The sequence below is a fragment of the Neoarius graeffei genome, chromosome 5 (genome assembly GCF_027579695.1).
Source record: "Neoarius graeffei isolate fNeoGra1 chromosome 5, fNeoGra1.pri, whole genome shotgun sequence".
Lineage (NCBI taxonomy): Eukaryota > Metazoa > Chordata > Actinopteri > Siluriformes > Ariidae > Neoarius > Neoarius graeffei.
In genome coordinates, this window is record NC_083573.1 from 110,521,251 (window position 1) to 110,531,250 (window position 10,000).

Consider the following 10,000-nt stretch of genomic DNA (forward strand, 5'->3'; position numbering starts at 1 on the left):
GTGAGGCAGGATTTTCAAAAATGACTGCGCTCAAAACGAAATATCGCAATCGTGCACAAATTGAGGATGACTTGAGACTGTGCTTGTCAAACATTTCGCCAAGAATCGAGGATCTTTGTAAGGCAAAGCAGGCTCAGGTCTCGCATTAACGCAAATGCAGATCACAAAGGCACAGTAAAAAGTAAAACCTAAATTCACGCCTGGTCCCAATTCCCAATGATATCAATAGCCAGCTAATGATAAGCCTAACAAAATACCTAATAAAAACACTAATAATAATAATAATAATAATGATGCCTATTAATAATAATAGCATAATAATAATAATAATAATAATAATATCAACAACCAACAACAGCAATAATAATAATAATAATAATAATAATAATAATAATAAATAATAATAGGCCTAATAATAATAATAATGCCTGAAAGAACATAAGTCTTGTACTACTGCCAACAGCTTAGTAATGATAATAGGCAATAATAATAATAATAATAATAATAATAATGCCCGAAAGCAGATTAGAAATGTGGTGCTACTGCCAATTATAACAATAGCCTAATAATGATAATAGGCCTATGTATTTCTATGGAATGGATAATGCTACTACTGCTGCTACTGCTACTACTACTACTACTACTACTAATAATAATAATAATAATCTAGCCCAGGGCTATCTATCTATCTATCTATCTATCTATCTATCTATCTATCTATCTATCTATCTATCTATCTGTCAATATAAGGTGCTGTAGGTCGGGTGGCATCACTGCGGGTGAGTGTGTTGGGGGGGGATGGGGGCGGGGCGAGAAGAGGGGCCCCCAACTGCAATGAACCAGCTTTGGTGGGGCCCAGGTTGCAAAAGGTTGAGAACCCCTGATTTACACAACATGCCGACCACTTTAAAGGTACACATTGTTGTTTAATTGTGACACAAACACTGAAGATGAAAAAACAGACATCTGGAGTGTGCATAAGTATTCACCCCCTTTCATATGAAACCCCTAAATAAGAGCTGGTCCAACCAATTCACTTCATAAGTCATATAATTAGTTGATTAAGATCCACCTGTGTGCAATCAGAGTGTCACATGATCTGTCACATGATGTCTGTATCAATCACCCTGTTCTGGAAGGACCCTGACTCTGCAACACTACTAAGCAAGCAACATGAAAACCAAGGAGCCTCCAAACAGGCCAGAGACAAAGTTGTGGAGAAGTATAGATCAGGGTTGGGTTATAAAAAATATCCCCAACTTTGAATATCCCACAGAGCTCCATTAAATCCATTATAGCAAAATGGAAAGAATATGGCACCACAACAAACCTGACAAGAGAAGGCCCCGCCCACCAAAACTCACAGACCTGGCAAGGAGGGCATTAATCAGAGAAGCAACAAAGACACGAAAATAACACTGAAGAAGCTGCAAAGATCCACAGTGGAGATGGGAGTATCTGTTCATAGGACCACTTTAAGCTGTACGCTCCACAGAGTGGGCGGGGCTTTATGGAAGAGTGGCCAGAAAAAAGCCCTTGCTGAAGAAAACCAATTTGGAGTTTGCCCAACAGCATGTGGCAGACTCCCCAAACACATGAGACACATGAGTTTTTGTCAAATGAGACAAAAACTGATCTTTTTGGCCATCATGGGAAATGCCATGTGTGACGCAAACCCAACACCCCGAGAACATCATTCCTACAATAAAGCATGGTGGTGGCAGCATCATGCTGTGGGGATGTTTTTCATCTGCAGCAGGGGTGGAGCTCGGGTATTGTGCCGGGGGAGGGCAGGAGATGTTTGGCCCCTCCTCTCCCCTTCCCTCCCCCCCTCACTGATATGTTGCAGTACCCCAAACAGTCGATTATACTAGCCAATTCTAAACGTTGGCTTACACTAGCGTAATTTCAGCAACCTTTCCATTCACACATGTAACATGCAGTACAAACCAAAATATTTAATATATGTTTACTTCAGAAAAAAAAAAAAAAACTTTGATCATAGCTGCCTATTCCGGTCAAACAAGCAAACAACAACTTTGCAAACTCATTTAACATGTTAAAGGGACAACTATCCCATCCTTTTTAAAGAAAAGAAACAGCCAAAAACTATGCCTAACCCAGGCTACATAATATATTTTTATTGAACAATTTTGTTGTAAATAATTCCAAATGGACATGTGGTCAATAAACTGTATAAAAAAAAAAATCCCGACCAGTGGGGGCCTCCCCTAGCAGGGAGGCCCTGGATTGTTCATGCCACAGCCCCTCCCAAATCTCCGCTACTGATCTGCAGGGACAGGAAAGCTGGTCAGGACTGAAGGAAAGATGGATGGCACTAAATACAGGGCAATTCTGGAGGAAAACCTGTTTGAGTCGGCCAGAGGTTTGAGACTGGGATGAAGGTTCACGTTCCAGCATGACAATGACCCTCTAAAGCTACACTGGAGTGATTTAAAGGGAAACATTTAAATGTCTTGGAATGGTCTAATCAAAGCTCAGACTTCAATCCAATTGAGAATCTGTGGCATAACTTGAAGATTGCTGTACACCAACAACCCATCTAACCTGAAGGAGTTGGAGCAGTTTTGCCTTGATGAATGGGCAAAAATCCCAGTGGCTAGATGCGCTAAGCAAGTGTTTCTCAACCACTGGGCCACGGGCCATTAGTGGACTGTGAAGTGCCAGCTAGTGGGCCGTGCGAATTTTTTTCCCCAAGTTTAAAGCCAAATACTAAATAGTTCAGGATGTCATTGTGTCCCAAATTCAGTAGCTGGTTTGCCGTGCACTTTTCAAGTAGAATAAATACATTTGTGGGTAAATTAAGAAGCCTTTATTTTTGTCACATTCCTACTCTACATTTAACTCGTGTGTGCACAGAGAGAGAGAACAGAATAAATAAATATGTTTGTGGGTAAATTATATGGATCTGTGATGCCTGCTGGAAGAGAAGAGCAGGGAGGTTTGAGAATCGAGCGGCTGTCGTTTGTTTACACTCGATACTAAAACTTGTAACGTCTTAGCAACCATCGCAAAGACTAGGCCTGTCGCAATATTCGATATACCGACTTATCGTACGGTAAATGAAAATGAACTCAGTAATTTTTTTTTTACTGGGATTTTGGCATTTACGCGCTGTACAGCTACATAGGGAAGTCTCCAGAGTATTAGCTTGACCCACTGACTGAATAAAACACCGCGCTGTTTTCTGTCATCTTGCGGGGCTCTCTGTCAGAGGCGGGGCCTCCCAGCATGCAACAGTTATCCAGCCAGGGGATCCACTGAACGGGGAAAAGACAGCAACACAGTGCTCCGCTGTACAGGCCATAGGCGTAGAATTGGGTATGGATGGGTCCCTACCAATATTTCTGACTGGAGAAAATAAAAATCCCACTCCGTGGGCGGTACACAAAGGGTTACTGTAGGTTTCCACTGGGCAAAATGTCACGTCCAATTCTCTCATGAATATTCGCTCTGGGGGCGTGGTCACAAAAACAGCAAGCAGGTTCAGCTACCATGTCAATTAGCAAGTGCGGTTGCAGTGCAGTGAGCGGCTGCTAGCTAGCAAGCTGTCCTTGAGGAATGTAACGTTAGATTAGCTCGGAAAATTAATCAGTTAACGACAGTTTGGATTCAGTGTGTAAAAACAACTACATACGAATATGACTGTTTTCTAAGTTTCTGTGGCGTGTAAATAACAATCCGACTTGATACCAACAACAACTGGTGTTCATTAAGGTCACAAAGACATTATTAAATCATATCAGATTGTGCTAATGTTGGCTAATATCGCACCGAGTCTTGCTTGTGAAGTGCCTGCAAACTTTAGCAGCCTGCTAACCCTTAATTTGAAGCGCTTCAGTTCAGACCTGCAGAGCCCTGACCGAGTTCGGGTAACATGACACATGTAAACAACAACAGCCTGATGGTGATGTGGACATTAAAAGGTGTCTGGGCCACAAACAATCAAATCAAACATTTTCACGTAATAAGCAGAACAGCCTCCGCCTTCTGGATCAGAAATCTTTGGTTACTCCGCCTCTCTTTTGAAAACGTCACATACCGAGTCCACACATCCGCTGAACTGATTGGTTTTCGAGGGGTTTCATTTGAAAGCGGAGACTAAAAACTTCTCTGTAGAACCCTGTCACTCCCCCCCTCCCCCCGCTCTGGGCTCAAGAAGACAACAAAAGGGCAATAATATAACAACAACCAATCAGAATTCAGATACAACAACCAATCAGAATTCAGATACAACAACCAATCAGAATTCACATACAACAACCAATCAGAATTCAGATACAACAACCAATCAGAATTCAGATACAACAACCAATCAGAATTCAGATACATTCTGTTGCCAAGTAAAATTGTAACCTTTCAACGTGTCGAAAAAGTTCTCGAGTCCTCGTGCTGTTTTACCGTTAGATCAATCACACATCAGCTTAAACTAGCATTCTAAAACCAGTTAAAGATCCCACAGAAGAGAGCCGACTCCCCCTGCCAGCCTCATGGAACGCAGTGTTTAAGGCTCCGGATGTGTTTTACTTCCATTTATGAGGGAAAGGAACATACACCCTCCCGACAGTCAATGCGGTATTCGCTTGTAAAACGCATTTGCAAATTGGTAGAATGAGTTCATCATCACATGCCAGATTTGGAATTAATCAAATAAATTGCATATTATTATTATTATTATTATTCATGAATTACTACAGTTCTGAACTTCAAATGTTAAAAGTCTGGCCTTTGGAGAGATGATGGAGACTCTTTTGATGGAACACAATGGAGCAAAATATTGTGACCCTCTAATGTTGACCTGAAGTTGGCGCCACTGGGGGTTGGCATTGGGTTTTTGTCCCCACCAGTGTTGATACCAAACCTACGCCCTTGCCTTCATGTTCTCTCATTCTAATTGTTGTTACTTTTATCCAAATGACAGCTGGCAATACGTTGTTACTTTGCACTTTTTGTTGATCTGGGTACTAATCTTTGAGAAACTGGATTGGCAGAATGTTGCCTGTGAAGAAAAGAATGTCTTTTTATTACCCTGTGCCAAGTTAATATTCACTTAAGTGCAATTTTTAAGAGCCATAGATTGTATTTTATTTATTGTTTTTGTTGTGAGTGGTGTTGTTTGATTTCTTTAGGTTATTGATTTATATTTATATATTTTTAACATTCCAGTGTTTAATTGAATAAGTTGACTTAATTAAAGTTGACTGTTCTTTGAAAGGGTGGATTTGCATGATCATTATTATTTTACTAGTGGCATAAAATTGTCTTGAAAAGACGTCAACAATAATATAGTTTATCGCAATAATTTCTGAGACAATATATCGTCCAACAAAATTTGTTATCGTGACAGGCCTAAAAAAAGACACGGACAAAAAGCCCAGAAATTTCTCCTTACCCAGGCAAAAACGATACAGGATTTATCTTGTAGTGTCCTGATCCCCAAATCTTTTACCAACCACATATAAAAAGTTGTTCTCCTCCATGACCTTCCAGGTTTTCATCTGTGTGTCCGTGTAGAACGATGTCTGCAGCACCAGGGAGTCTGAGATACTGGGGAACTCAACGGATGGATAATAATCATTGTGCGCCGTGTGAATGGCAGCAAGTCTAGGTAGCTCTGTGTCTGGTGCGTCTTCTTCGTCTTTTGTTTTACTTTTTCTATTGTGTTGCTCTTTGGATTACACACTTTTTGGAGTATTTTTATATTTTATCCTATGGATATGGAGGCATTGCATCACTCCGGTGCTAAACTTGGATATACAAGGAGTAAACTACTCGCGCTTCGCAAAGCTGGCAGGGGGGAGGTCTACGCTGATGTCCCTGAGGAATTGTGGTGTTTTCGTGAATGTAGAGCTGGAGTTAAAGTTAGGGTGAGGCGACGTGAGAAGAAGTGGAGATACAAGCCCGCAATCCCTTCTATAGTTATGGGGAATGTTAACTCACTCGCTAATAAGATGGATGAACTGGCTGCCCTGGTAAGGAATCATAAACTTTACAGAGAGTGTAGCCTGATTTGCCTTACTGAGACGTGGCTCACAAGCTGTAATCCCACTGCTAATGTTGAGCTACCAGGGTTCAATGTTGTCCGGTTGGACAGAGATAACAAACTTTCTGGTAAGAAGAAGGGTGGGGGATTGGTGGTGTATGTTAACAACAGATGGTGCAATCCCGGTCACGTTACAGTGAAAGAGACTGTATGTAGTAAGGATGTGGAGATATTTGCGGGTAGCCTCCGTCCTTATTATTTACCTAGAGAACTGTCCCACGTTATTGTCGTCTGTGTGTACGTACTGCCACGAGCCCTTCCTGACTTAGCGTGTGACGCTATCCACTCTACGATAGCTGGGCTTCAAACTCAACATGCAGATGCTTTTTTTGTGATCTCTGGCAATTTCAATCATGTCACCTTAGACTCCACCCTCACTAATTTTTACCAGTTTGTTGACTGCCCTACTAGAAAAAAATAGAAAAATTGACCTTTTGTATTCAAACGTGAGGGATGCATACAGTGCTACCTCCCTACCCCCGTTGGGTAGGTCAGACCACAACCTCATTTATCTTCAGCCACTGTACAAGCCTCTAGTTCAGAGGCTTCCCGTTGCCACACGCACCTTCAGGAAGTGGACACCAGAGGCAGAAGAGGCCTTGAGGGACTGCTTTGAGTCCACAGACTTATTTATTTAGCTGTTGCCATAGGAAGATCTATCTATCTATCTATCTATCTATCTATCTATCTATATACATATATATATATATATACACATATATATATACATATACGTATGTACATATATATAGGTACATACATCATGGCATGGGAAACCACAACAGCTTGTGCCAATTACAGTGGCCCCATTGTACCGAATTTGCATGTCTTTAAACTGTGGGGGAAACCGGAGCACCCGGAGGAAACCCATGCGGACACGGGGAGAACATGCAAACTCCGCACAGAAAGGCCCCTGTTGGCCGTGAGGCTCGAACCTGGAACCTTCTTGCTGTGAGGCGACAGTGCTAACCACTATACCACCGTGCAGCCCTATGACTGGAGTGTGCCATTGGATGCTGTGGATATAGAAGAAGCCTCACATTGCATAACGGGCTATTTGAACTTCTGCATGGACATAGTTGTTCCCATTAAATCTGTGCGCTGTTTTCCTAATAACAGGCCCTGGGTGACCAGCGACGTCAAAAACCTCCTCAATAATAAGAAGAAAGCGTTTAAGAATGGTGATGTGACAGAACTGAAGGGTGTGCAGAAGGAGCTGAAAGAATATCTGAAAGCAGCTAAGGAGTCCTAGAAGAATAAGGTTGAGAGCAAACTACAGGAGAACAACATGAAAGAGGTTTGGTGGGGAGTGCGCAACATTACGGGCTGTGGGGGTAAGAGCAGTAAGGCTGAAGGTGATATGGTTAAAGCCAACCAGCTGAACCATTTTTTTAATCGATTCCAAAGCTCTGCTGCTGCTGCTGTCCCTGCCACCTCCAATTCATCTTCTCCTCTTGCATCTAAAGACTCTGCCCCCCCTCCCCCCCTGTACCTCTGCTTTCAAACTCTGCACCCCCCCTCCCCACATGTTTTACTTTTAGCACTGAGCAAGTCAGTAGAGAACTCAGAAGGCTCAAGTCTAGGGCTGCGGGCCCGGATGGCGTCTGCTCTAGACTGCTCAGAAGCTGTGCGGTCGAATTGGGGGAACCACTTCAGTACCTCTTTAATTTTAGTCTGCAACAGGGTAAGGTACCCTTACAATGGAAAATGTCATGCCTGGTTCCAGTTCCCAAAAAGGCTCACCCTAAAGAACTTAATGATTACAGGCCTGTTGCCCTTACATCACACTTGATGAAGACATTTGAACGGCTGCTGCTCCACCTCTTAAGACCCCAGGTCCGCCATGCGCTGGACTCGCTACAGTTCGCTTAAAAGGTGAATGTGGGAGTGGAGGATGCTGTTCTGTATCTGCTACATAGAGTCTACTCTTACTTGGACAAAGGAGGCTGTGCTGTGAGAATCATGTTTTTTTTATTTCTCCAGCACCTTCAATACCATCCAGCCCCTCCTGTTGAGGGATAAACTGCTGCAGGTGGGAGTAGACACTTGCCTGGTGTCTTGGATCACAGATTACCTCACCGAATGGCCCCAGTTTGTTAGGCTGGGGGACCTCACATCTGAGACTGTGGTCAGTAGCACAGGGGCACCACGGGGAACTGTTCTTTCTCCTGTACTGTTCACCCTATACACCACTGACTTCAAGTGCAACTCTGAGTCATGCCACTTGCAGAAATTCTCTGACGACACTGCTATTGTGGGGTGTATCAAGGATGGTCAGGAAGGGGAGTACAGGAGCCTTGTGGATGACTTTGTGGGATGGTGTAGGTCCAACCAGCTGCAGCTGAACACCACCAAAGCCAAGGAAATGGTGATGGACTTCAGGAGGCCTGTTTCTCCCCTGTTGCCTGTCACTATTGATGGGGTGACTGTGGAGACTGCAAGTACTTACAAGTACCTGGGGGTACACCTTGACAATAAACTGGACTGGTCTGCCAACACTGATGCACTTTATAAGAAAGGGCAGAGTAGGCTTTTTTTCCTTAGGAAGCTGGGGTCTTTTAATGTCTGCAGCAAACTCCTGCTTATGTTCTACCAGTCTGTCATGGCCAGTGTCCTTTTCTATGCTGTGGTATGTTGGGGAGGTAGTATTAGGAAAAGGGATGCTGGACAACTGGACAGGCTGGCGAGTAAAGCTGGCTCTGTGGTGGGTATGGAGCTAGAGACTCTGTCAGCAGTTGCTGACAAAAGGACGCTGAGCAGACTGCTCGCTATCATGGACAATGAAAGCCACCCCCTGCACACCATCTTCTCCAAACAGAGGAGCATGGTTAGCAGCAGGCTCCTTTCCCTATCTTGCAAAACAGACAGGTTGCTGACATCTTTTGTACCTAGGGCCATTCAGCTTTTTAATGGCACAATGAGAGGATGGACTGTTTTTGATTTTAGTGTTTAAATTTGCTTGCTGCTATACTGTATCTCTACAATGGTTGAGTATGTTACACAATTTTATTTTTAACATGAGGCTCTGGGCGGCATGGTGGTGTAGTGGTTAGCGCTGTCGCCTCACAGCAAGAAGGTCTGGGTTCGAGCCCCGTGGCCGGCGAGGGCCTTTCTGTGCGGAGTTTGCATGTTGTCCGCGTGGGTTTCCTCCGGGTGCTCTGGTTTCCCCCACAGTCCAAAGACATGCAGGTTAGGTTAACTGGTGACTCTAAATTGACCGTAGGTGTGAATGTGAGTGTGAATGGTTGTCTGTGTCTAAGTGTCAGCCCTGTGATGACTTGGTGACTTGTCCAGAGTGTACCCCGCCTTTCGCCCGTAGTCAGCTGGGATAGGCTCCAGCTTGCCTGCGACCCTGTAGAAGGATAAAGCGGCTAGAGATAATGAGATGAGATGAGACATGAGGCTCTTAAACATGCTTTTTTTAGATGCATAATTTATATATTTTTTATCTTGTATTGTTTTCTTTTTATATTCTGTGGTGCAGGAATTGTTTGCTTGTTTTTATATCCTTGTGATATGGATGTGTGTGTTAATTTTATTTTGTTTGTGTGCCTTTGTGTGTGTAGTTATGTATATATGCTATTTGGAGACCTCAATTTCCCTCAGGATTATTAAAGTCTATCTATCTATCTATCTATCTATCTATCTATCTATCTATCTATCTATCTATCTATCTATCTATCTATCTATCTATTTTCCAACTCACAATGAATGAATGACTTTATATAAAGATGATAAGTTCTTTGTTAGTGTGTAAGGATCGAATCCCACTGAGTGGTTTCTATATCCAATTCTTGGGTTTAATAACTTGCTTGTTTGCTGAACACAAATATGGCAATAAGTTCCTGTGTTAATGGACCAGACTCCACTTTTGGATCATTAATCCCGTTTGGTTGAGAATGCCCTGCATGCATGGTTTGGCTTCTGTCACATCCA

The 10,000-nt window shown here is 43.0% G+C and overlaps 1 protein-coding gene across 5 annotated transcripts in view; it reads right to left on the reverse strand.

Annotated features, from left to right (window-relative positions):
• Nucleotides 1–10,000, reverse strand: part of LOC132887229 (NACHT, LRR and PYD domains-containing protein 12-like) — a 118,695-nt gene that overhangs the window by 20,286 nt on the left and 88,409 nt on the right. The window lies entirely within an intron of this gene.